The sequence below is a fragment of the Conger conger genome, chromosome 8 (assembly GCF_963514075.1).
Source record: "Conger conger chromosome 8, fConCon1.1, whole genome shotgun sequence".
NCBI lineage: Eukaryota > Metazoa > Chordata > Actinopteri > Anguilliformes > Congridae > Conger > Conger conger.
The window spans coordinates 23,329,057-23,352,815 of record NC_083767.1 but is presented as its reverse complement, the minus strand read 5'-3'; the positions used below and the strand labels follow the sequence as shown (position 1 = coordinate 23,352,815).

The 23,759-nt window shown below is 39.2% G+C and overlaps 1 long non-coding RNA gene across 1 annotated transcript; it reads right to left on the bottom strand.

Moving 5' to 3' along the window:
* Positions 1–1,397: 1,397 nt before the first annotated feature.
* Positions 1,398–18,663, bottom strand: LOC133134654 (uncharacterized). The gene is made up of 4 exons (XR_009709323.1): positions 18,574–18,663; positions 3,488–3,565; positions 2,306–2,416; positions 1,398–1,881 (listed from the first exon to the last, which is right to left on the bottom strand). It is a non-coding gene; the product is annotated as an uncharacterized LOC133134654 (long non-coding RNA).
* Between the last annotated feature and the right edge of the window lie 5,096 nt (positions 18,664–23,759).

Genomic DNA, 23,759 nt, shown 5'->3' with positions numbered 1-23,759 from the left:
CTCCTGATTTCCCCTGCCCCTCCTTTCTGATATCCCTATCCTTGTCTAACCCCCCCCCAAAAAAAAACTCTTCAAGTTTTGTGCCCATACTGCTTTGTCATACCACTCACTTTGCTTCAGTAACTTTTCATAGCAATAACAAAAAAGAAATGCAATACGCTATGGTAAAATAAAGGGTATCGAAGGAGACATGCTGCTGGTTGCCAGTTAGGGGAATTTCCAGCAGGTGGCAGTACACAGTAATATCACTGAGGCAGAGAACATGGCTGGAACTGAGCCGACCTCTTCTAAATCTTCTAAAACTCCAGTTAGCACAAATTCCAGTCTCCTGTAATTCCCTCCTCTGTCAGTGCATCTTTGGAATGTCAAGGTAAGGATATAGCTTCCCTGAAATGTTAGAGAGAAAGAGAGAGAGAGAAAAGAGTGTGAGTGAATGCAAACTTGCAGGTGTTCCCAGTTATATAAAAGCTGGCAAAACCATTGCCTGAAATCTAAGCTGTGTGAGAGCTTTGTGAGCGAGGGTGTGAATCAGTCACACGCATGACATCAGCACCAAAGTAGGAAATGAGGAACTAACAAGGATAATGAAATACAACTCATCCTAGGATTTAACCCTTACTTAATTTACAAGTGTGAGGCAATGCTGTTACCACAGCTGTCGGGTAGGTGGTATATGTTTTGTTGAAACTTCACTTGTACTTGAAAACCACTTCCTCCATCAGGGTGTTTAACTTTACCCTCTCACATAAGGACCACACATGCATTTAAAATATGGAGGTATTTTGTCCCACCTTAAGTAAGTCTTATTTTCGCTTTGCACAACAACTTTAACCGTGACTCCAGTTCAGAGCAGACTGCAAAGAGCACTGAGACTTCGCAGGGGGACCAGACAGGTCAGATTTTCTGTGTTACAAATAGCTCCAGGAGTTGTCCAGAGGGAGGTTTCAGGGGTTGAGCTGTTGATAACATATCAGTCACTTCCTCTCTTTGTGTGTGATCAGCTTGATATACGTATATCTAAAGGTGTGTGTGTGTGTGTGTGTGTGTGTGTGTGTACATGTGCATGTGCTCCTGTGCTATAACATCACATTCAATAACTGCCAGCAGTACTTCATGTACAAATGTCCTCCCACTTATTCTTTGTTGACAAGCTTGGCAGTCCCTACTGAAGGGCATCCCCATAACATGATCCAGCCACCATTGCCATTCTTGAGAACTGGCAGTGTTCACAGTGTATGCTGTGCTGTGATGGGATTGTGCCAGAGGACCCCATTAGCATTTATACCAGAAAGTTCCAATTCAGTCTAGTACAAAAAAACTCACTCCACAAGGGATAATATGGATTTATTAAATGGCTCATTTCTTATCAATTCCATACAGATTAGTTTCATGTTGTGTATTACCATTGCACACAGGAAGAGGCCATTTTAAGAATACCTTTCCAACTAAATTAGTGTAGAATAGCCATAGCAAAGCAATCTTCCTTTTTCATTTAAAATTAGTTATTGGAAAACATAAGGAACACAACGACAGTGACAAACGTTGTTGTTGGGATCACTTTCAGAATGTTTTTTTTCAGTTGCATGAATGTTGAAACACTGACAGCCAATCAAAATCCATCCTAATTAACAGGCCTTCACATTGAAAAATTATATAAGGAAAAGGGCCCCATCCATTAATATTTACGGAACATTGTTGTTTAGCAGTGTGGATGCTCACATCATTATTGTTATAGTTATATGTAGTTGTAGTTATTGGTGTGGATGGGCCTTAATGAGGGCATTTTGCACAAATGATTGTTCTGAGGGTCTGATGGAGCTCACTGGGGCTGAGGATGGCCATCAGCGGAACTGCCCAGTTCCAAATTCATGCTTCACCTTCCTGGGAAACAAGAGAGAATTCAAATTTGGCCACTGGTTTGATCGGACCTCATTTGGAACACTATGCAGTGAGAGAAGAACAGCAGGCACCCAGCAGACATTCTTTGGCTCACAGCGCATTCCTGGAAAGTTATGGCAAATGATCACACCATGTAAACGTGTTTGGATTCTGCAATGTCATTTCAATGCTATTTTTAACAAGGAATACTGATAGAAGAGTCACTGAATGGTATTCAGTTTTGCTATACCAGTTAAAATTGTTTTTTCATGCCTTGTTTGGTTTGTATTTGACATACCTGGAATATTTTTGGGGGACTTACTTTTCAAACACATTTCTTTTACATGACACTATTACATGTTATTTAGCTGATGATTTTCTCCAAAGCAACTTCCATTTCATTAGACTAAACAGGAGACAATCCTACCTGGTGCAATATGGGGAAAAGGTCCTTGCTCAAAGGCCCAACAGCTGCACGGATCTTATCATGGCTACACTGGGGATTGAACCACCAACCATGCGGGTCCCAGAAAAAATGCTAAATAAAAGAAAGCAAAAATAAATAAATCATTGTTTACAATTACTGTATATTGAAATATAGTAATTGTTCACATTTGCCACAAATGCTATAACATTTTTTAGAGATGATTATTGAAATTGAGAATTAAACTTCTCATCAAGTTAATTGTTTTAGGGCAGCAGAGGGCAGCTGTGCAATAGGTGTTGCATGTCTTCCACAAGTGGTTACAGTGGTTACAATATTTATTATTAACTGTACCTTCTGGAAAATAAAATATATTTAACATTAATATGAAGTGAAGTGAGGAGTATGGAGGTGAGGCCAGCATATTGAGTTGGAACACATCATTAACCCTTGTGTGGTCTGTCATTCGTCATTAAATTAGGTAAATTCAATACATTAGGTACATAAAGGTACCTCTCATCTCCACTGAGGATAAAGAGCAGTTCCACACTGATTTTGTGGAAAATTTCAGAAGATGCAGAAGACGCAATGCAGTGCATCACATAAACGAATCAATGATAATATATTTGGCTAATAGTATAACTCACATATCAAGGGTTGGTTTCCTGATAACATAGGATCTTAAGATAAAGGAGTATGTTTACGACGATTAAGCAACGATCATTCTCCTGTTATGTGGGTTTCCCAACAAAAACTGTTATGCGGAACCTTAAGTGCTAAAGCATGAGTAAATTAGTGTCCAGTTTGAAAATTAACACAACAAATCAAGTGCTCAAAGAGAATTGTGTTATCATTAAACTATAAACATAAAAAATTAGAGACCATTATAAAAACCATTAGCACAAAAACAAAAGCTCCAGAGATGGCTTAAAAGAGTCAATGATTTCTGAAATGTTCAAAGTATGATGCAAAGTCATTGGCTGTGAGAGCTGAAGGAGGTGAGGTTAGGGGTGGGTTTATAACTTTATGTGGATTATTGGACAAAAAAGGGATGATGCAGCACCATAACCCAATAACAAAAGATAGTCTCTCCCATCTGTGGCAAACTATCCAATCCAAACACATTCAAGAGACAGTTGAATAGACAGTAGAACAACAAAGGGAGGACTAAAAATAGCAGCATACTTTTCCTGTTCAGACTAATTTTCGGTTGCTCCTCCAAAGACGGAATAGCTTCTGTTCTGCGATTTTATTCTGTTTGGTCTGCGGAAATGGAAATAGGGCAAAACCAAGCCATTGTTTAACACATTTCTGGTGGGTACACTCCAAATGCTACCATTTATCTGAAACAATGGTCATAGGAAACCTTTAACATAGGAAAGTCCTCTTAATGCAGGGGTGTCAAAATCCATTCCTGGAGGGCTGCTACAGGTATTTGTGGTTTACTTTTCATCAGCAGCCAATTAATGCCTTGAGAACAATGTTTTGTGGGCTCTTTAGCCAATCAGTTATCACTTATGCCGAAACACACCAAAACGCAGCAGATCCCGCAACCCTCCATGACTGGAGTTGGACATCCAAGTCCTAACATACATTAGTTAAGTTCTAACATGCTGTATTTAAGTCATTAATGGCATTATCATTACCCGTGAAATACATTGCACTCATTCTGATGGAGGTGGTATGCTAACATCTGAAAAAGGACATTTTATAGTTTACTTTGTATAGTTTACTTTATTTGTACTACTAATGTGTTTATTAACTGCTTATTGGATGTTTATAATCTCTCAGTTAATGAGAAGTCATGCATTTTTTAAAGAAAAGCAAAATGCCACTACCACATCTCCTGCAACTGTGACATATGAATTCATTGTGAATATGTACCATGTAACTTCTATGGACACCATTGATCATAATCTAAAATATACAAATGTTTAACTTAATTGGTAATATTAAAATGAATCAGTGCCTGTTGTGCAGACTATTCAAGGGCCACATATGTAATTGGCAAGTGGTAGGAAACAATTAATAAGATATAATTGCAGGTTATAACAGTTGAATAATAAGTGTAGTATTTGATAGTACAACACTTTCAGTGCAGACTAGTATTTATTACTACTGACATGTTCCTAAGTAAAGTAGATTTTCTTTTTCTTTTTGAGAAATACAACAGTTTACAGGAACCAAAATATGTTAAGCATTACAACTTGACATCTTTCTCAGCGTGAAACAAGCATGAATGTGGCAGGCTGCAATTGTGGCCCTACAGGACCCATGTGAAAACCATTGCCCAAAACAAAGACATTTTCTTTGCAGGCATTATTCCTGATTGTGACTTGAAAGGTACAGCTCAGGCTTTTAATGTTCCACGACGGCTTTACACATTGCTGGAAGTCAGAGAAAACACGGCCGTATTTGTATTACTTATGATTACAGCTGATAAGGTGACAATAATAGACCCCATGGGGACTCCATGACCCCAACCAGTCTGGCTTCAAGAGTGGCCACTCCACTGAAACCGCCCTGCTCGCGGTCACTGAGGCACTCCACTCTGCTAAAGCAAAATCCCTCTCCTCTGTCCTCATCTTCCTCGACCTGTCGGCCGCCTTCGATACAGTCAACCATGAGATTCTGCTCTCATCGCTGTCTGGGATGGGTGTCACAGGTTCTGCACTCGCTTGGTTTTCCTCCTACCTCTCTGGTCGCTCCTACCAGGTGACTTGGAGGGGCGCACTCTCCGACCCTCAACCCCTACGAACTGGAGTCCCGCAGGGCTCGGTTCTTGGGCCTCTCCTCTTCTCGCTATACACCATGTCTCTTGGTTCTGTTATCTCTTCCCACGGCTTCTCTTATCACTCCTACGCTGATGACACCCAACTCTTCATTTCCTTCCCCCCTGACACCCAAATCACCACACAGATCTCTGCCTGCTTGGCTGATATCTCTGCATGGATGACTTCCCATCACCTGAAGCTCAACCTTGCCAAAACTGAGCTTCTCTACATCCCTGCTAAGTCCTCTCCGTCAATCGACCTCTCACTGACTGTGGAGGACTTTGTAGTTTCCTCCTCCCGTACGGCAAAGAATCTTGGGGTGACTCTTGATAACTGCCTCTCCCTGGCTCCACAAGTATCCTCCACTGCCAGAACCTGCAGGTTCTTTCTGTTTAATATACGCCGCATCCGTCATCTCCTGACGGAGAAAGCCACCCAGCTCCTAGTCCAGGCGCTCGTCATTTCCCGCCTGGATTACTGCAACTCCCTCCTAGCCGGTCTCCCAGCGTGCGCCATCAAGCCCCTCCAGCTGGTCCAGAATGCTGCAGCCCGCTTGATCACCAGTCAGCCCAGGTCGGCTCATGTCACCCCGCTTCTCATTGGCCTCCACTGGCTTCCTATTGCCGCACGCATCCGATTCAAGGCCCTAGTGTTGGCATTTCAGGCTGCTAAGGGGACTGCCCCACATTACATACAATCCCTGATCACTCCCTACTCCCCAGCTAGACCACTCCGGTCTGCCAGCTCTGGTCGCCTTACGATTCCCTCTCTACGGGCACCTGGCGGTCGAGCTGCACGTTCACGCCTGTTTTCCGTTCTGGTTCCTCAGTGGTGGAATGACTTGCCTACCACTGTCAGGACAGCAGAATCCCTCCCCCTATTTCGACGCAGACTCAAAACACACCTCTTCAAACTCTACCTTAGTCCCCCCTCCTGATTTACCCCGCCCCCCCCTTCTGATACCCCTATCCCTGTCTAACCCCCCCCCCCCAAAAAAAAAAAAAAAAAAAAAAGAAATTGCACTTATGATGACGACTATATGTTTAGAACAGCAGTCCAGGTGTATTTTTCTAGTTCTGGATGTGATGCTTTGACTTGTGGTAGAACCTATGCACTTGTAAGTCGCTTTGGATTAAAAGCGTCTGCCAAATGACTAAAATGTAAAATGTAGAGCTCACAGCATGAGTAATATCCATAATTTAGCACAGCCTTTAGTACATCAGTTTCAATTATAGTCACTGGCGTGGAGTTGATTTAGCATTTTCCGGATGATCTAGATGCCTCTGGTAATTTTGGGACTTGCAGCATACTGAAGTGGTCAGGAGGGTCTGTAGTCAGAGTAACAAGCTCATTGGTAATTTGGTGTAGTTTATTGCAATTTTCCAGTCAGCCAGGTCCATATTTCACCATTTTACCACCCCCCTGCTTATTTCACCATTTTACCACGCCCCTGCTCAAACCCAAGTTTCAGGAATTAACAGTTTTCGTGGTAGATTGATCAAGCAGTGGGGCTCTGTGGCACACTTGTCAGTCCTCTAACCACATTTGTTTGCATATTTCTGTATTATTACCACAATTGCAAGCCAAGAATTCTAACAAGCTGTTCATTTTCCTAAATAGGAGCTTTTCATGTTTAGAGGGATTGCTTACCCTCTTAAACCATATTTTGACAGCTATGCATACCATATTATGCTATATTGCAAACAATGCATACATTTAGCAGAAATATTGCAACAAAAAAAAAGTGGTACATTATTTTTAACCGATCAAATTAAACACTGAAGTGAATCATGTGAGCTGAGAACTAGAAGGTTCTATCTGCATAGTTTTGGGATATTGAGCTTCAAAGATTCCAAAGTGAATGGGCTGCAAGATAGAACATTTAGCATTTTTTCATACTTTTAAACATACTTTATGTATTTTTGTATTTAGTGGCCTATAAGCAACATATTTATGATACTAACTCAGTTAGAACCTTGTAATTCTTTATTCTTTTTCCAATGTGGTTGGATTAAAATATATTTTTTAATCATATTACGTTTTTAAATATACTGCTATGCTAAGTCCTGTACCAACTTTGCATACAAATGTGTGACCTTCTGTATCAGTATAAAATGTAAGAAAATATACAACCATTTTTATTTTTATCTCATAATTCTGGTGGCACTTTCCCATACAAGTGCCAAACATGCACTTGTTTCTCTCAGATTTTCCATATTTATGGATATAAGCCTCGTAATTTTGGAAACAATGAGAAAGCGACAGCCAAAATGTCAAAATATTTCTATTACAATAATTGTGTGTTTATTTAAACTGTAGATCCCAACCATAAATGCATAAAAATCTTAACATAATAAGATTGTTAAGATCAATAATCAATTTTAAGAACAAAAGCACCAAATTAAGAAATATTAACAGCATGTTGTAATTATTTGATGCAAATTGTGGTTGAAACAAAACCAGCATACAATTTTAACACCTTCCACCTTCTCTAAGCACCATCCATCCAGCATATCTCAGAGTATGAAATGAAATGTTGAGCAGATTTAAACCACACTTATGTGGACCTCTTTGCACAATGATGTCTTGATGGATCTGACCATCAACTAAAACACAGAGCTTGAGTTTTGGGCCATATTCATAAAATGTTTTCCTTAACCATTTCCACTTTGGCCCCCTAAAAGACAATTTCTTCCTCTTTTGTACTAGTCCTATAAAAGTGTCAATATCTCAAAAACTATTTACTATACACACATGATTGTGTGTACACACACAAGGCTTGTACCATTCAGAATTTTGAAACAGAGCAAATTTATGTCAAAGCATGTACATACAGTACAGTATTCACAACAGATACATTAACAAAATGTTTTTATAATTTGGCACTGAATATCTCAATTCAAGTCAAGGACCGAACCATAACTACTTTATATTTCTGGACAAGATTTGGTAAAGATATCTACAGGTATTCAAATTCCATATGCATTTTTCCAAAACTGCACCCAAATAAGTGTCCTCACATCTCTCCAAATACAAAACATCTGCATATTCTTTTGTCCGGACACATGAATGATCAGAAAATGTTATATTAAAACTGATTCTGTGATACAAAATGTAAAGAAAATTAACCTTCACGTGTGTTTTTTTCACATATATGAGAGTATGTTTTTATATAGCATGCCCAGTGTCTAAAAAGCTCTCTAAAAACAATGACTCACCATAATGCTTTCTAATGAACCGATTTAAAATGGAATTAATTATTTCAAAATTACTCACCAGATGTTTTACGCACGTCTGAATATTAATTCTGCTATATGAACATAGCTATATTCCTAAACTGTCCGTCACCTGAATATGACACATTATACACTGTTGGAAAGGGTAGTAAACCCCATACAAGAAGATCATTACTAAAATGACCTAGCAATGCATTTATGCAACAAAAACAAGTAGTTGGAGACAACATTTGCTTAGGTATAGTCCCAGGAAAAATAGATTTTTCTCGAAAATAGCTCAACGGATTACGAAATAAACTTAAACATTTGTCAGAAAACAGTCATTGTTTCAAAACCAGGTGGGATATTTGGTTCCAGAAATATGTCTGCAAAGCAAATATATTATATTTATACCAAACCTTAAATATGTTGGCCGGATATGCAATAAAAGTGAGCTAAGAAAAAAAAACTGATCCATGCAACTGGATTATATTTTAATTTTTATATTGGAACATGTAGAGAAATTGTCAGGTTCCAGAACAATAGACCCAGTAGCTAAGGACTCTTAGAATATGCCTTTTATTGTCAGAGTCTGTGACTAGGTCAGGTTTGTAAACTGTGAGAATGGGGAGCCTGCTTTTTATTGCCCTGCTTTGTAAATAAGATAAGCATCTAAAGTGCTGTTATCACTAGCGGAGAGTCTTATTAACAATCGGACATGCAATCTTGAGGTTTTATTACGTGACAGTTTTTATTATCTTAGAAATATGAATGCAACAATAATTTGGGAAACAAGGGAGCAGCGTAGATGGGGTTTAAGTAATATATTTTCGATTTTTCATATCACTGAGATGCAACAATCCATATCAGTATTGCCAACTCATGTTGTTTTGCCTGCAATTGTAGCATAATGTAAAATGTGAATATCCAGCAGGCTCTTATTTACCCCCTGGAGTCCAATAGTACTCATGCTTCCAGCTGGTTTACAGAGGTTACACTTCTGTAGTCATCTAACCACTGTCTGTGCAGTCTCCTGCTCCTATTTGTCTATTAACATGACTCTACTATACACACTTTTAATGTTTGTTGAGTTTGATTGTAAGTAAACCCACAATGTGGAAGTGCAACTTTAGTTTTAGCTTACGAGCACAGTTTCATAATCTATGCCCAGAATAATTACTTACTACTTAATTTAATACACATACAGTAAGTGCCCCTTAAGTCAAGGCAGCTGCACTGCAAGGTAAATGGGTTTCACTGCACTTGAGTTGAAATTAGACTCTACATTGTTTGAAACCTGTTTTTCAGGGTCACAGCTAAATCCCAAAACTCCATTTAAAAAGGCTTTCCTAACACATCTGGATTATCTTAGATCTCCCCTTTGTTACCTGAATTTGCTATCATATAAAAAATGTGGCTGGAATTATTTAATAGAATTAAACAAATACTTTAACCTTTTCAAAATATATGAATAACACATTTGTCATTATTAATAACACATTTATTTTGGCAGTGATTCCTTCAAGTTGTTTAGAAAGTGATGTCTAGCCCTTCATTTTTAATACCTTACTTTCACTCTTTTTATTATGTCCCCATTGTATTGAACTGTCTGTCGACATGATCTATGTCATATTGAACACTCACTTCTTTAATGTTCAGTATTGTGCTTGACTTGTTGTGGACCTGAATACATAGCTTACCCCAACATTCCTGACCTCTGAACTTTCCAGGAATTATTTGTGGATTTACCACTATGAACCTTCTGTACAGATAAAAACATTGACAGCTATGATTATGGGTGTAAATGGAAACAGGTGGAAATGGAAACAGGTGGGATCTGCGATTCCAGGGATCGCCATTCCATTGAATGTTCAATTTCATTTTATTTTTCTCATAATGTGCATAATTCTCATAATTTTTGCAGTTTCTGTTTCCATGATAAATGTATGCTTTGGAGTTACATGAAGTGTATTTTCTCGCTCCTAACTACAAACCTGTAATGCTCCTGTACCAGCCATCATTGAGTTGACAGGTTATGACAAAGTTCTGTAAGCATCTGAAATATCCTTCATTGCACACAGAAACTAGATAAACTTTTTTTTTAAGTGAACTATATTTTGAAATCCTTTGAAATCCATTGACAAAGGGAACAGGGGACAAGAGGGCCACTGACCCCTCCACTTTCATCCCCCACACTTTTCCTTTTTATACAAGAGCTCTAGTGCTTATTCTTACCCTAAATTAGAACCATGGTGAAAAGTGCCTCATTACTTCCCATCTATGAGATTAAAATATTTGACAAGAATCGAAGAGCCTTCTGGCAGCCAGACATTTATTTTAAAAAGCATTGTTCCAACATTTGCCAGAATGACAACTGGGATAAGAGACACTCACATTCACATTAAATTTGTTAAGTTCACCATCTGACAAAAGGGGCTATGGTAATTTGGTTTACTAGCTGTCTTGTTGAACAACTATAAAACATTTTCTTGCATGCTAATATTAGCTAGCTAACATTACCTTTGATCTATCTAGCTAGCTACTGCTAGTTGGCTGCCAGTAACGAACACACACTTCTAACTATGAGGGATTGTTATCCCTCATAGTTTTATGGCCCATCTACTTCCTTCACATTTCACTCACAATTATCAGTCTTGTATCTTTTTATGCTACATCTTTCAGGAAGCACACAAGAAAAAATGCTTTCTTGATTTTGCTTTCAAAAACATGAACATTTCATAGTTCTGAACAACTTGAATTCTTGAAGGGTTCATATCTACTGCAGAATAATATGCTCTGCATGCTCCCACAAAGTGTTTTATTGAAATAAAGAGGGTTTGAATTACACTGATGCCTGGGAATGCCAAACATTATTAGGGGCAAGGGCTTCCATTCTTAACAAGAGGGAGTTACAGTACGTCCTCTTCAAGATCATCCCACTACATCCCTTTCTTAATTGTCATCAAACAAACTGGTTGTGCTGGTCATGTTTCTAGCACTGATAGGACTAACACAAGGACTAACCTATAAAGTAAGGAAAATGATTTGTTTCCCCCTGGCAAGGGGAAGAGGACTATGTGTGAAGATACAAATTTGAAATGCCCGCTCGTTCTCTGCTCTGAGGGAATCCTTTTTGGAATTATTGGTTCTTGAGAGTGGTTGTGGTGCTGCAGTGGTGTGAAACGTGCCACTCAAACTGATTTTTCCAGATTTGTATGTGTGCACATTTTAATTGACCATATCATCAGCCGATTGACAATAAATCATTTTTAGGTGAAGCTCCCCTTTAAGCCATCCCCATTACTCTTACAAACTCTAATAAATGATGAGAATCCCCAGTTTTCCTATGAGGGCACATTAAGTCTGAAAATAGCCTGCAGTTGTTAAGGGAACCACCATAATACAAATGCCACAGTAATTACCTGTTGTCACCAGGTGGCCGCATCCATGGTAACCTCCAACTTCACTCTTTCCCAGAAGACTAAATGATCTGCACCAGGGACAAACCCACCCGCTGTTTCCATGACCACTGTGTGATGTCACAATCACAGTGTGTAGAAGGACTAATGGACATACTCAGGACAGAACGTTTACCTGCAATAAAACCAAGCATGCACAAAGTCCTATTTATATGACACAAACATATTGTATCAGACAAAAATTATGTCTGATATAATCTGTTATTACCACAGACCATTAGTGATTAGGGAATGTTGGAAAGCAGAACTGGAATTTCATGTTACCAAAAGCATGTTTTTGTGCTAAATGTTTATGTTATACATATTTTATGGAGTCTTCATTATAATGAGCAATTATACTTTCCAAAACATCAAGAGAAAACTAGTTATTGAACCATACTGTACCTACTCTACAAGCACTCAAGTAATATATTTATTCTCTTTTTTCCTTAAAGACTACACTTTAAAACGTTTAAATTTGCTGCTAGCTTACATTTACAGGGTCCAAAAGTTTTCAGATACCCACAGGTGACCTAAAATTCTCTCATTCTTGATATCTAAATAATCTGTTTCCTTGTCTATGGAAAACATTCATCCATCTACAAAAAACATCTGTAGGTATACGTGGAAAAATGGAAAGTAGCCTTCAGTTGAAGGAAAACATGCAATGGAAAAAGTCCCTTGGTCTCAGATATACTTTGTTAGTAGTAGCACGTTGTTGAAGCCGGAGATGACAACAGTAGCCGTGTTGGCAAGCTAGCTAGCTAATGTTATCCATGTTAAAATTATTGTTATTGTGTGCACGCTCAACAGTATAGGGGTTCCTAGTAATTGTTGCCTTTGTGGGCACCAACATGTTTGTTTACAATTCAGAGACATTCCCTTCGGTGTAACCCGGAACCGGAAGATGCGAGACATACTTTTTAATATAACATGGCTGCCCTTGCTCTAGGAATGAGCACTTTGTTGTCTGACAAATCTCACTTATGTCCACTGATTTGTATTCAGGACAGCGCATTACCTAGCTTGTGTTATTTGTCAGGTTAGGGAGATCTTAAATGAAAACTCTTATGTAGGGCCAAGTTTCTAACTTGTAGTTCTGTCCTCAAACACCAAGCTGAAGCCACTCTGAAGCCACCTTCATTGCAAATCATCTCATTAATCAGACAGTTACAGAGCTTGTATATGAGCTTAAAAAAATTGGAAAAGCTACAGGGGTAGTAGTCAGTAAGGTTTTTTCAAAAAGGACTAATTTAACCCTCAGGACAGTGTACCGTGTACAGGCCCCCACCCCACTGCTGGGTACAGTATTATTAACTCATGTTATGGTATGTCGGGTAAACATTCTAGCAGCCCTGTAATACATAATGTAATGCAACGAAACAGCTGGTGCTCCTCTTTCCATACAGGAACACACATACACACACTGACAGTACACAGATGCATTGAAAGACAGAGCAACATACATTCACCAGTCTGATAAAATGCAGCAAGAAACTTTCATTTTATTTGGACCCAATCCAGATATTCTGGCACTCGATATTACAGCAGCATAAGTGCAGTAGGAGGACCCTTTACACACGTGGTATCTCTCATTATTCTGATCATTTTTACCCCTATTGGTTATGATGCTAGCAGATGTTCCCGGGAGAAGGAGAACACAGGTGCTTCCCCATTGTTACGCTGTAGACCTGTATTGCCTTGGGGACAGGTGGAAAAACTACACCCATCTCCCCTTGAAAAATCCCATCCACCACCACAGGTGCCTCTTACATATGCATCTTGCAATGCTAAAATTTAGCAGAGAAATGTTTTTTCAATGTCATACTGTATCTTCTAATCCATCTTATACATAATTATGAACAATGCCTGTAGTGAAGGGCTTCTGGATATAGCATGACTTATGCCTTCCTTAACCTTTAGTCTGCACCCAACCTTCAACCTCACACGTATCGATGTATTATGAGACAGTTCACAACATCCTGGAGGAGATGCTTTTAATAGTCAGATCAAGTATGCCTGGAGTGAATGGATGTAGGCCAAAAGAACCTAATGTTCTAGAACTAATTAAATCAAACCAAAGCTGGTTGCTGTCCAACATTCCTGCCCGGGGCTACAGATGCTTTTAATTATTCACCTTTAAATAGCCAGGTAGGTCCACAGAGAATGTGTCTCATTTGCAGTTATGATCAGGGGAATCAAACAGGGTTGGGAATGTAAGCATTTAGAAGGGTGGTAAAAACAAGATTCATAGAGCAGGTTTTTGGGGTTCAATTTGACAAAGGCACCAATTACAGCTTAACTTCTGAACACTTGACAGAAAGGAGCTGTCTCTATCTTTCTCCCTCCCTCTCGCTCTGCCATTTCAGAGAGGATTAATATAACATGTTGTACACATTTTGTAAACACAGAGGAAAGCAGGTTTTTCTTCATTCCAGTTCCAGTTTATAGAGGGCTTTAAAGCCCTCTCTGGAAATAAATACCACTTAAAGTGAATGAATGAAACAAGTAATGCCACTCTTAAGGGAGTTATTTTATGTTTTGTGGATAGGACATGGAGAGTTTAAAATTTCTGTGGAATATAATAAGTGTACATATAACTAATTCATACTCTGTATTTATTTTCATATGCAACATTTTCCTTGACTTGAGCGAGCAATATATAGTTTAAATGTATGTTACAATGAATATGATTGAAAGCAATATGATTCTGAACTCTAAATGGTTGCCATTTACAGACATCCCAAGTTGACAAAACTGATTTCAGGGAGATTCAGAGGGTGTTTCAGGGAGAGACGTGTCATGGACTCAACAAACCAACTGGGGACTGCTGCTGCCATCATCTCAATTATACAAAAGCTGCTCCAATATGTTTATTATCTCTTATTATTACTAGTATAACCCTGTTTACCACAAAATACAAATTCTTTCATGTGGCAGCTGAATTCTGCATACCACTACTGACCCTTACAATGAGACTGGAAATTATGAGTGATCAGCCTACATCCTACCTATGCCCCGCATCCATGTTACTAAATGTCAGCCATATTTTGTTTGTGCACTTTGAGTATTGTTTCCCCTGTATGCTAATGCTAAGATCATTTACTTGCTTTCTAATGATGTCAGCACAATAAAACATTCAATTATATAATTTATCATGCCTTCCCATGTGCTGGGAACATGTTTCAGAGTGGTGGTATTATCAAAAACGCAAAGTATTCATTACATTACATTAATGGTATTTGGCAGATGCTCTTATCCAGAGCTACGTACAACAAAGTGCATACCCATAACCAAGGACCAAGAACTAATACAGCCAAGTAGTTAACCTCCAGGACATTTGGGAAAACTATGGAAAAATGTATTTCTTAATGATTATGTACTGAACGCTACATGTATGTATGTATGAAGCAAGTGGACATATGTTGGAGCTTATTATATTTTCAGCGTCACCAAGAGCATTTAAAAACGTGCCTGTTTGAGAGCAAAATATATAATTGGCAGGGTTTGCTTCATTTTGCGATGTGCAGTTTTCATTACTGGAGGCAAATGATTCCCTCCATATGGGTCTGTCTTTTCAGGTCACCAGTCCATTGTAAAATGAATCAATACACAAAAAAAACATAGTGGTACATTCTTTAGCACTGCAGTGGTAACTTTGAAGAATAGTATTTTTAGCGGCCGTTACAGATAGCAGTGGTGTGACGCTTACCTCGATATCTTTTGCAGTCGTTCATCCTTCCCAGCCGAGCGACTGAAACGTTTGTGTTGTTGAACACAGTGTAGTGTGCTACGGTCGGCTTGGCTTCAACTGGTTTCAAACACGGAGTATATTTTGGAGTAGCCTATATTTTCCACTTACACTAGCGGTGGATTTACCTGTGGGTTTTTCCATTGCCATGAACGAACTGTGTGCGGGCGCGTATTTCGAATCCTACCCTTAACATGATCCGATTGGTCTTTGATGATTATTGGTCTTAGGATTGATGAATGGGGAGCCATCAAAAAACGGACTGAAAAGCCTACTGCAGCCTGCACAAACTGACGGAGTACAAGTAGAATTTGAATCCTACAGTAAGCAACTTGTATTTCAATTAGTGGGCGGCCTGTAGCATAGTGGGCAGCCTATAGCGTAGTGGTTAAGGTAAAAGACTGGGACAGGCAAGGTCGGTGGTTTGAATCCCGGTATAGCCACAATAAGATCTGCACAGCTGTCGCGCCCTTGAGCAAGGCCCTTAACCCTGCATTGCAGGATTGTCTCCTGCAATGCAGGAGACGGGTCCGGGAGAGAATACTTATTTCCGGGAGACTCCTGGAAGTTCTGGGAGAATTGGGATGTCTGCATTCATATGGTTAAACATTAGACCTTTCAACAAATGTGAAAGATTGCTTTTTATTTAAAAAAAATTCTGTTTATAAATGATATAAAAAGGAAAAGGGCCCTGTGTAAAAGTTTGGGAACCCTTTTGGATTATTCTTTGTTACCATGGCCCAGACCCTAGGGATTCAATGAGTGAGGTGAGTATAATTCCAGGGCTGAACTTTTAATTCTGAAGTAACTCCATGCCTTCTAAAGTATCCAAATGCAGTGGCTGTTCTGTCTGGTGTTAACAGCCATGGGTTCCTCTAAACAGTTGTCCAAGGATGTCAGAATGAAAATGGTTCATTTCCACCAGACGGCTACAGAGTTTTCTCAATGTTTCAAACTACCTATTTCCATTGTCAGAAACATTATTATAAAATGGAAGATAAATGGAACGGTTGAAGTCAAGGCAAGGACTGGAAGACCAAGAAAGATTCCAGAATGGCCCGAGACCTGGTGAGCAATGCTCAGACAAACCCACACATCACTGAAAAAGAGCTGCAAAAGAGTAGCAAACACAGGCCTAGTTGTTCACAGAACAACAATACAATGTACTTTAAACAACAAAGACCTACATGGCAGAGTTGCCAGAAAGAATGACCTGCACACAAAATTAAGCATCTGAAGTATGCAAAAGAAAACATTGAGAAGCCTGAAGCTTTTTGGAACAGTTCAGACATTGAACTTGAAGAGGCTGGGTATTTTTTCAAGACAATGATTCAAAGCATACCTCAAAATCAACCATGAAGTACCTCCAGAAAAGACAAATGAAGGTTTTTGAAGGTTTCACCACAGTGCCCAGACGTGAATATTATTGATCTGTACATGCAATGAGGCCGAAGAATATTTTTGAGCTTGTGGTGTTTTGCCAGGAAATTTGTGCACACCACTGTATGAACCTTACCTGAAGCACTGGTTTGTTCATGTCAGATTAATTTATTCAAGTTTTCCATACAAAATTACAAATATAATATGCAGGCACTCAAGTCATAATTGTTGTTTTCCTCTGGCTTTTGGAAGATTTAACTAATTTTTCTGACTCATCCACATGGCAAAAACAAATTGTAACAGTGCTGACATGGCAGAGGAAGAGTCTAGGATACATATGAGCATGTACATATTTCTGCTTGTACGTAGACAACTGAGACTCTTTGCTAATATTAGGGCGGCCAGTAGCGTAGTGGTTAAGGTACATGACTGGGACACACGAGGTTGGTGTTTCAATCCCCGGGGTAGCCACAATAAGATTGTAGCCGTTGGGCCCTTGAGCAAGGCCCTTAACCCTGCATTGCCCCAGAGGAGGACTGTCTCCAGCCAAATGCCATTAATATAATGTATTGGCAACTAGGTAGGGAGCTGTTAGCAGACCGATATTTATGTAATGTTGTATTTAAAGGCATACTATGCAGGATTTTCACCTTTAAAATATTATAAAACAAACATGCTCATGTTGTACCCCTGAATAGGGGAACAAAATTATAATTGTGACTCAACACAGTGTTTCTCCACTGATGGCTTTATCACAAATCAATAAGCAATACATTTTTCCAGTGTTCAATCGCTTAGGAACAAACATAGGAACACAATATTATTCAATACAGTATTAGGACAAATTCCATATCTAATTCAAATAACATTTGTTTACATTTTGCTCCAGTATAAAATAAAATAATTGTCTACTTATTATACTAATTTTACTCTTATTTTACAGATTATTCTTTTACACTAGCAAAATACATTATTTTATAAATGCCAGTCAAAATTCAACATTAGCTTATAAACTGAAAAGGTTACTGTGTGTGCTATTGCTATTCACAATGACTATTATACACTGCAGTTTTCATAACCAATGTTTTCAAAGTCTCTTACAATCTAATTTTCCAAGTTTTGTGGATCTAACATGGTAGGCTATAGCCTGGTCATGAAAATACACAAACCTTACAACATATTTATAAATGACAATTTAGAGTAAAGCAGATATAAATGCTAGAAACAATACCAATACAAACATAGTTAACTCGCAACATACGCAGAAAAACCGTGAACTAATATCCATCATTATCTTACATAAAATGGTATGCTTGGGCAAAACTAGCCATCGATATAGCACACTGGTGGCTTTAGCTATCCTAGCTAAGTATACCTACTTTATATGAGACCCGTTTCTCTGAAATAACCTAGATAAAGATCTTACTTCATATTCTCCAACACACAATTAAATACAAGGGACCGATTCATCGGCGTGATATATCCAGCATTGTGCAAGCTAGCGCGTGGCTCACGTGTGCTTAACTTCACTATTAGCAAGACGCTAACAGAAACCACATGCTTTTCTCCCTCCAATTACAGGATAAAACTCGACGGAAATGCCATAAACATTCAACAGTTACATTCCTGAGATGACAACATATACACAAAGAGCTTGCAACAGTTTTATAACCATATTAAAGGCAACTATTACCTGAACTTGGGGACAAAATAATAATTGCAACTCAACAGAGGTCCTCTTCTGATGGCTTCATCCAATGGAGAAAATTGCGCAAGTTCTCCCCCTACTGCTCAAAGGCAGGCATGAGTAATCAATATCAGGTTAGCAGAATAAGATCGTTTTGCAGATCATTGATAATACGATTATATCTTAACTTTTAACACTACGGTATGAAATAAACAATGGATGAATGAAGACTATTAAGCATTTTACTATTTTTAAACCATCTGTAAGCATGTCTTATAAAAATGTTTCTTATGACTGTATGATCATTTAACTTTATCACATTACCCTGCTTGCCGCTGCAAGCAAGTGCAAAAATGTTTCCAATTTCTCATCAATAATCTGGATGTCATCATTACTGTGTGCAGCTGTGCTCTGAAAAGCAAGCGTGCAGTAGCACACTCCCTGTCAAAGACACACCCCATCCTGCTCACAACTTCATGAAACTAGCGCAAACTTATCGTCAGACAGAGAACGAGAGAAAGGCTCATTGAGCAGGGCTTACTAATTTATCATTATATGAACCTCAAAATTAAGTTGTTTTATTAGCTTGTTAAACATTTATTTTTGCTTCATGGCTAGTTAAAGATTGCTTAAGTAGCCTACCTCTACTCAAGGCAACATATGTGACTGGTGTTGTGTAACAGTCAAATTCACATGTAGCAGTGTATGTAGTGTTGGCTACAAACTCATTGTGGCACCATCATTTTAAGATTCTAAATAGGTCATATTGCAATTATTGCTTTGCAAGTACTAGAGACAACTATGTCCATATGTTAAAGCTAGGCTATCTGTATTGTTCTTTTGTCCTAGCTAGCTTGAGGCATGAAAAAATGTGTATCATTAGAACATCACCAGTATGCTTGTTGCATTTAGTCTGAACTAGCCTTTACATGTGAAAGCAGGGGAAAAGACCACTGAAATTAAAACATAACGTGTCCACCTATCCGCTGTGGTCTTGTAAGGAGACATAACATAGCAAGCCATCAAAAGCAACAGCAATATCCTGGATGACTGTATCAACATAATTTGCTTGTCGGACAACCTGAAAATAAGATATCCAGACTGATGATGTTGATTGGTCACAGACATCAGCAAGTCATGGCATGCAAAGGATATGCAACCAAATACAAAACATGACTCTTTTATTTGACATTATGTTAATTTGTCTCAAACATCGAACCTTAAGCACTAGGCTGCCCCTCCATTTCTTATTGAGAGGAATGCAAATGGAACAGGCCAATTAAAAAAGGTATGGGTTAATATTCTGAGTTAATGTTGAGACTATCATATTTTTTTAGAAAAGAGCAGGCAAGTGGACCTGCAGCATCATTGTTAAAAAGACCTGTCCTGATCATTTAAATAACAGAAGGATTTGTTTTAAGACGACTGTTAAAAAGAACAGGATAAACCCCTTTGACCCTCACCCTCCCACACACACACACAAGAAAAAACGTATTTTTAAAGTAGGATTGTAAATGGTTTGCGAGGGGCTGTGGTGGGGAAATGCCAGAGCCTGTGGCATATTCTGTTACAACGAAACCCTGGTGGTGCTGTCCCGCAAGATTCTTTGGTGGGCTTTCACAACCACTTCTTTTTGACAAAATATGTCTGCCTCCCTTTTGCCTGTTCGGTTTGCAAAGCGTTGGCTTGAATTCAAAATTCCTTACAATGGACAAGGGTACATCCACATGACAGATAAGAATGGCCTGCTACATATACAATGGGGAAAGCTGCTGATGTCCTACATGCTCAGACCTCCCTGTTCGCTCCCAGCTCTTGATTGTCTGGACCTGTGGTTTCGCTCTGGTGCTAGGACTCAATTAGCCTTTTTGGAGTTTGTTTTTCCAAACCATTTGTCGTCTTTTTTTTTCTTTTTTTTAAACTGGCAGCTCAGTTAATTGGAATCTTGATCAATAGCTTCCTGCATGATAGCACTTGTAGATGACATGTACACGTGGGACACATCCAACACTATTACCCCAGTAACTTGAATAAATAATGGCTATACTACTACTACTACTACTAATAATAATAATAATAATAATAATAATAATAGTAATAATATTTTATTTTGAAGGAAAGTGCTTCACAGAACATGGGAGTCAAATAAATGAAGCTAATTGACAGTCTAATAAAAGTAAAATAATGATAAAACTCAGTCACTCACAGTCACTCGCAGAGTGAAAACTCACACAGCCAACAGGTGAGAGAAGAAAAGGGAATGTGGAAGTCATGTTTGGTTTACTATTATACATATACTTTTGGTTGACAAGAAAAGGAATTGTTCATATTTCCTATGCTAACGGGGGGGGGGGTAAAAAGCCTGTAAAAAGAGCATTCACTGTTCTTCCTGAACGGCTGACCCTCAGGCAACCGCTATAGCAGGAGTAACCCTTTCTGCACTCTTACCGACAGGCTTCAGTCACAGGGCCTTGGCAGGCCTTTTAAAAGGCTCCTTGGTCACATCTCCATGGCAACCTCATCTTGTTTGAAGGCGAGATCACCTTTGGCAGACAAAGCCATCTCTCTCCTCGACACGGTGGGTTTGCGGCGGCCGGTAATCGAATATGTCTGGTTACGCATATTGCACCAAAGGCAAAAATCCCTTTCGCTAATGATGCGGCAGCCCGGGGCGGGAACCGTGCCCTTTTTCGGCCATTGGGGGCCCGTGGGCAAATGATGCCAATGCTATCGTCACATCATGTGAGCTAATCCCCATCAGCATATCAAGGAAGACTACGTAATGACAGCCCTTGCATGATCCTCCTCACTGTTCTCCCTCTGTTGGCTCAATAACTGGATCTGGAACTACAATTTTGGCAATAAGGGGAATTAATAGTAACAGTTACTTGTGTAATTATTATGTAACTACTTTGTTTCATAGTACTTACCACTGAAATCAAAATAGTTACTGAATAAGTACCTGGTATTTAACCAGTAAATACTAGACAATTAGCGGGCTGTAAAATAAAGCCTAACTGAATTCATTCTTAATGCATTACCAGTTCCACTCACTGGGAGGGGGGAGTTGCAACCAGCTGGCTGTCTGACAGTACTGCATTAAAATAACATGCTGAAAAACTCTAACCAGGCTTTCAATTGCGTTCTGCAGACGGTAGCAGATTAGGTTACAGACGGATACGTTTCTGTAAAGGTTTGCTTTCGTGGTGCCCTTCTCTGTAGCACTACACTATTTCTGAAACATCTGGCCTCTCACACACCGCCATCACTGAAGCCCTGGAACAAGGATAAGGTCAGGCAAATGCTGGAGGAAGGCTTGGGTGTACCTCGAGGGCCTTCAAAAGGTAGAAAAGAGAAAAAAGAGAGGACTGAGTCCAGAGAAAAGGTACTCCCTTATCACGGCAAATTCCATGCCCATTAAAGCACGGCGGTGATGTAACTTTTCGGTTTAAGGTGGAGGGGCGGACAGCTAGGGAGTCCAAGGGAAAGAGCTGAAGCACTGTTATTAAAAGTTCCCACAATAAACTGAGAGGGACAATGCATCAGTTTATCTGATCCACATTCATAAAGAGCAGGAGTACTGGTCTCGGATCAGGATCCTGCTGTCCGTATCCTAACGATATCCATTGTGAGCTAAAAATGTAAATTTGACTGTAGATCAGCCGTGTTACACTCAGGCTTTTTATGGGCCCCAGTTTGGACTTGGGTAAAGGATAGGTCATGGGGAAATGGGGTCTTCAGAGGTGAAGCAGCACAAATCTAAAAGTGTGCCACTGAAAGTGCACCAATCTATGACATGCACGTATGCAGAGTTTCATTAGCCTGAGGGGAGTTCCAGATGTTGTTTCCATATGGTATATAGGTTGCCCTGCATGTGTTGGCACCACAAGGTAACCATTGACTTGCCATTCATGGAAGAAAATTATGTTGACATTATGAGAGGCAGTGGAACAAAGACAGATCCTAAAGCTTGTTTCCAAAAAGATAGTTTGGACTTCTAAATGGACTTTGGTGGGGGGGAGCGGTATTCAAACCTGGGCACGCTTTCTTTAAACAGTGAGCAATAATTCCTCCTTGAGCTTTTAACGTGAATTAATACAGATTCCAGACATTCTTTCTTTCCCTGTTTTCTCTTTTTAAGCCTGGCTCTGATGTTCCCAATGCACCAACATTGTGGAATTTTGTAGGGGTGTGCGAATCTTGCAGTAATAGCATTCCTGCCTGGCTACATTACCGCTATTTCTCAACAATCAATCAATGTCCGCAACAGCATATTACATGAGAAAATAGGAAGAGGACTTCGTGCATGGAACCTAGCCTTGACTCTGAGTCCCCAGCCATAAGTTCATCAGTTTGATCCACAATCCAGAATCAATCAGTTAAGACCCAAAATTACACTTGGTCATAAGGCACCGTGTGGACCATCTGTGTGTCTGGTACTCATAGCAGTAAAGAGTAAGGCTGTGGCCAGAGGCAGTGCTTTCCCTGGTGAGCTCATCTCATAACAGAAATGTTGCAAGGGTCCCAGTACATACAGTCCCCTCCAACATTATACACACCCCTGATAAAACTGAGGAATGAAGGCAGGACAAAAGAAACGGCAGCTATATACAAAATAAACACCAGCTTCCTTAAACAGATTCATCAGAGAAGAATATTTTTGTTAACCATGGAGTGCCATTATTCAATAAATTCCATGATTGAAGCACACTGTCTGTGCAGCCTGTTTATTCATTCTGGTTTAAAAATCGTTTAAAAATGTACATGCATTCCAGAGTCCATTGTTGATAGAAAATACATTTTAAAATGAAAGGTGGAACATGGAACATGGCAATTAAGACCATATAATTATAAGGCTGACAGATGAGTTAGTGTCATAAATATGTTATAGGACAATTTGATAGGATTTTGATATTGTACATTCAGAGTACTTTTAGGGTCTGTTATTTTGATCGATGATGAATTTCAGTACGTCGTATGAGGATGTGAAAGCTTTGAAGCTCAATATCTCAACACTACAACACTACATAGTAGTAGAACCTTATAATTCCAAGGTTACACAATATTTTTTGTCTGTCCCAAAATTCTCATTAGTACTGCTTAGGGCTGGGCGATATAGCCATCGTGTTATAAAACAGTTTTTTTGTTAGTGGCATGCAGTGTTAGATTACTTAATCATACCTGATGTGACA